We start from the raw sequence: 5,419 nt of genomic DNA, 5'->3' as shown, positions 1-5,419 counted from the left end.
GGCGGGGAGCCGGGCGCCCGCAGCCCCCGCCGGTGCCCGCGCCCATGATGCCGCCGCCGCCGCCGCGCCGCCCGCCCGCCGGCCGCGCCGCGCCGCGCGCTCCCCGGCCTGAACGCGAGCGCGAGCTGCCGCTGCTGCTGCCGTGCTGGGCACGAGCCGCCGCCGTTCCCGGGCGCGAGCCCCGCCGCGGTGCGCTGGCCCTGGCTGGGGCGGGGGCGGGAGCGGGAGCTGGGCGGGGAGGGCGCAGGTGCGGTCCGCGCGGCCCAGCCTCGGCGCTTCCGCCTCGTGCCCGGGCGGCGGCGGGTCTGCGGGAGGAGAGTGGGGGCGGCAGCGCATCAAGGGCGAGGGCAGCAGCCTCCGCGGCGGAGCCCAGGGCCAGCGGCGCGGAGGGGCCCGGGAGCTGGGCCGCGGGCCAGCCCAGCCCTCAGAGCCCGGGGCGGGCTCGGGATGGGCGCGCGGGGCGCTGAGGACGGGGAGACTGCCTGGGAGGGCTGGGAGCAGACAGGAAGGTAATTCCGAGCGCTGGGCGGCAGGTGTGGCGGACAGGAGCCTCTCTCGAATGCAGAAACCCAAGATCCAAGATGCCGCTTTTCTGCAGTTCGAGAATCTCCCAAGCCGTCCTCTGAGAACTCAGCTCCGGAGGACATTAAGAACATTGCCAGGACACACACGATGTCTCTTGCCCACCTTTGGTTTGCATGCTTTTGATACAAGTTAAAAGTTTTAAAAAAAAATTGCACAAAACGAATGTAAATGAGGAATATCATTAATAACTCATTAAGCCATCTCCACTCCCTCTTGCCAACATAGGGTTTAAAATATCTGAGAATTGGCTTCCTTGGAATACCAAGAAAACCTGCAAGTTTTAATTGCCATAATTCCTTTGTGGCCCTCTGGATGAGCCAACTTTAAGACTACTTGTGTTGAAAAGGGCTGCACTGACAGATTAAGAGATCCACTTGCGTTAGGGAGTCTGAAGGGACCAGACTTGAAAAGGCAAAGTTCAGAGTAATAAAGGGAAACGGCCGGTCATTTCCTGAGACCATTCTTCCGTGGCTTTCTGGCAGACCTTACTGTCGGATGAGAAACGCTGGAGAGTCTCATCCCAAAATATCTCAGTTGCTGGTGCTTGAAATTTCACCGTTAGAAATATTGATTCCTTTGGGGCTTGACGATCCTCTATTAAAATGCAAATTCCCCTTGAAGAGGCTATCGCTCAAGCCTTTATCAGCCAACACCTTAGCAGGGATGGGATTTATTTTCCAATTTAACGAGATGGCCAAGGGATGAACAGGGGGTGGGGAAGTCCACAGATAAAGTGGATGATCTCAAAATGTTGGCCGGTGGCCAAACGGTGCCTTTTCCCCCAGTTCTTATCTGTAACAGGACTAAGCCTCTGGCCGGCATTGTTTAGAGCACTCCAATACAAATTCCAATTTCCTGGAGGCATTTTTTGCTTACAAGTTCTCAGTGCAGCACTTTTTAAGAGCTTCAAACGATACAAAGTTTCAAAACATGATCCTGGAGTGGCAAGAAGTTAGATTCCCATTGTGATCATCTCCCCCATTTATTCATCCATTCATTCCTCCAACGATAAGTTCATAGAGTTCTCCAATTATAAGGCTTTTTTTTTTAGGTTCTCAGAGTACATGAGTGAACAAAACAGACAAAAATCCGTGCCTTTAAGGGACTCAGAAACAGACAATAGCCTAACAAATTAGTGAATTACAGTTTATTGACATTGTATACTATTAGAAAAATAGTATACACCCACTATGTGCCAGGCACTGAACATCGAAGAATGAGTTGCAAACCCCCTGTACTCAGGGAACTTTCAGTCTAGTGGAAAGAACTTCGAGCATATTAGGTTCAGTGTTATGGAGAATACTACACAGTGCCCCTCCACCCGCAAAAAAAAAAATAAATAAAAGCAGATGATAAGATTTGGAAACAGCGTTCTGACTACAGTACCAAAAATGGGTTGGGGGTGCCCAAGCGGAAGAGTGTTCAGAGGCTGTTACTGTCAGCTAGCAAGAGGTGACAGTGTTTTGGATTAAGGTAGGGATGGTGGAGATATCCAGAATTGGGTGTGTTTGGGTGATGTTTAGGAGGCATCAGTGATGAATTAAATAGAGGTAGGAGCCAGCTGTGACCTCCGGTGATCTCCCATTTATGAATTAGAGATGCTTCCAAAATATATGTGAATTGACTTTTTTTTTTTTTTTTTTTTAATGAAAGGTATGAAAAGAGAGCTCCAAGGAGCACAGCAGGAGGTTTTGGGGAAGGTGGGTTAGGAGAGATATACCTTTGCTGCAAATTTTGTTCGGATTCAGAAGGACAGACTGATCTAGAAATTAAAGTTACTTCACATTTCTATTGATAAAAAAGCAATTCTATTAATAAAAGAAAAACTTTAGACAAATAAATGTAAGTTTACGTAATGAACAATTCATGAATGAGACAGCCCTCAGTCATAAGAGGTTCAGAGAACTCCACTCTGCCATGTGGGCAGTGAGTATATACAGACAGAAAAAGACTGAAGAAAGTGGAAATGAGGAACAAAACGCAGATTAGTTGTTTCAAAATAACTTTCCTCATAATGGTTAAAACTGAGGGAACTTCCTTATGTCTGCTCAAACCGGCGTATTTGAACATTTGTCATTTGTCTGTTTCTCTCTCTCTCTCTTCCTGATTTCTCAGAAAGTCAGCTAAAAAACTGAGTTTCAGCTTGGTGGATTAGGACTTTGGCATGACTGACTCCATTTTAATTTGGTCTGTTGGCAGGAGGCAAAAGGAAAGAAGAATGAAAGGGAGGGGGGAACAGAATGGAAAGAAGGGAAGGAGAAAGGTAGAGAGGGAGGGTGCTGGCCTGAGCTTATCCTCCCTGACACTGATCACAACAACTCATTGATTCTCTTTGATCTTCAGTGTTTGTCTCTTATAAAAGCATTATAATAATACATGTCCTAGTGTTACAGCAGATTCTTGGAGAGCCCTGGAACCAAGTTATAGCTTTTCTTCTCCCTACATCAGATGGGACTAATAGGCAAGACCATTGTTCTTAAGCAAAGCATGACGAGGTGGCTGAGCTTCTTGCTGAAAGGCAGGTTTTGGGGCTGCTTGCACCATGGAAAGACAAAGAACACTTACAAATGCCTTGCTCACCACATGCTTGTTTCAGATTCCTGCTCTTTTTGACCTGTACCTCTCTATACATCAATGGATGGGAAGGAACTAGACCCTTGGTAGCCTCTCTAAGGTAGTAGAGAGTTGTAGTTGGATCTCACAATTTCTGCCTCTGGAACAGTAATAGGGCAGAAACTCTACTTCTAGAAATGGCAGACCAGCTACTTCTGCTACTAAAAACAGCTTAGAACCCAGGGGCAATATTTCTTAAATATCTCCTTGAAAGTATCAAAGGTTATGGAGATAATGAGGAACACCAGGCCTACATCCAACAGGAGAAGGAATCCGGAGAGGTGCGTGGAGCAGATCACGGAGATAATGAGGAACACCAGGCCTCGATAGAAGTAATCGGAGAGATATGTGTAGCACCTGGGCTGCCTTTCTAGCTCTAGCAGCTGCACACGCAGAGCCAGAAAGATGAGTTTGCAGCCGGGAGTCTCCAAGGGTGGGGACCCAGTAAACCAGTCCCCTGCGTTGTGACAGAACCCCAAATGGCTGCACCCCTGAAGCAGGGAATAAGCCAACCTTCCCTGTTTTTGCAAGTGCCCAGAAACCCCAATCCTGATTTGCATTGAGGTAATCCTGCATTGTTCAAACCCCTATGAGCTGGCTAGAAAATTCTCTCTAAAGAAAGATATTATCAATCTAGGCCTCAAATTATTTCTATACATAGCAGTTTTTTTTTTTTTTTTTTTTTTTTTAAGAGGGGGTTTTCCTTTTTTTTCCCAGGGTGGGGGGGAAAGGGGGGGGTTCGGCCCCCCCCCAACCCCCCCCTCCTGGGTTCAGGCAATTCTCCTGCCTCAGCCTCCTGAGTAGCTGGGATTACAGGCACGCGCCACCATGCCCAGCTGATTTTTTGTAGTTTTAGTAGAGACGGGGTTTCACCATGTTGACCAGGATCGTTTCGATCTCTTGACCTCGTGATCCACCCGCCTCGGCCTCCCAAAGTGCTGGGATTACAGGCTTGAGCCACCGCGCCTGGCCTACATAGCAGTTTTAAAACTCACTTTCCCTTAACTTCCTCAACATGGTAAAGGGCATTTATGAAAGACCCAGAGATAACATCATACTCAATGGTGAAAGACTGATTTTTCCCAAGAACAGAATTTGACATGTGGTGAATGTCCACATTCACTACTGCTGTTCAACATTTTATTGGAAGTTCAACCAGAGCAATTAAACAAGAAAAGGAAATAAAGGGCATTCAAATTGTAAAGGAAGAAGCAAAACTATATTTGCAGATGACATGATTTGATGCATAGAAAATCTCAAAGAAGGCCAGGTGTGGTGGCTTACGCCTGTAATCCCAGCACTTTGGGAGGCCAAGGCGGGTGGATTACGAGGTCAGAGCTCAGGAGTTTAAGAGCAACCTGGGCAACATGGAAAAACCCCATCTCTACAAAAAATACAAAAATTAGTCCAGCATGGCAGTGTGCACCTGTAGTCCAAACTACCTGAGAGGCTGAGGTGAGATGTTTGCCTGAGTTTGGGAGGTCCAGGCTACAATGAGCCGTGTTGGTGCTACTGCACTGCAGCCTGGGGCACAGACCTGCCTTGGCCTCCCAAATTGCTGGGATTACAGGCATCGAAGAGGCATTTATGTACCCATGTTCATAGCATCATTATTCACAATAGCCAAAATGTAGAAGCAAACCAAGTGTCCATCCTTGGAAGAATGGATAAACAAAATGTGGTCTATACATACACTGGAATCTTATTCAGTCTTCATAAGGAAGGAAATTCTGACACATGCTACAACATAAGCAAACCCTGAAGACATTATGCTAAGTGAAATAAGCCAATCACAAAAGGACAAATATTGTTCACCTCTACCTTATAAAGTACCTGGAGTAGTCAAATTCATAAAGACAGAAAGTAGGGTGGTGGTTGCCAAAGGCTGGGGGGTGGGGGGAATGGGGAGTTAGTGTTTAGTGGGTACAGTTTCAATTGCGGAAGATGAAAAGTTTCTGGAGATGGTTGATGGTGCTGCTTGCATAACTGTGAATGTGCTTAATGCCACAGAATTGCACACTTAAAATTGTTAAAATGGCAAATTTTACATTATGTATATTTTACCACGATAAGAAAAAGAAACAGAATGAAATACCACTTCAAACCCATGAGGATGGCTATAATAAAAAATAATAACAACAAGTGTTGGAGAGGATGTAGAGAAACTGGAACACTTGTACATTGCCGGAATGAATGTAAAATGCTGCAGCCAACGTGGAAA

The sequence above is a fragment of the Sapajus apella genome, unplaced genomic scaffold (assembly GCF_009761245.1).
Source record: "Sapajus apella isolate SASKATOON/1434 unplaced genomic scaffold, GSC_monkey_1.0 scaffold113, whole genome shotgun sequence".
Lineage (NCBI taxonomy): Eukaryota > Metazoa > Chordata > Mammalia > Primates > Cebidae > Sapajus > Sapajus apella.
The sequence above is the reverse complement of the archived record's forward strand: the minus strand, read 5'-3'. Positions refer to the sequence as shown.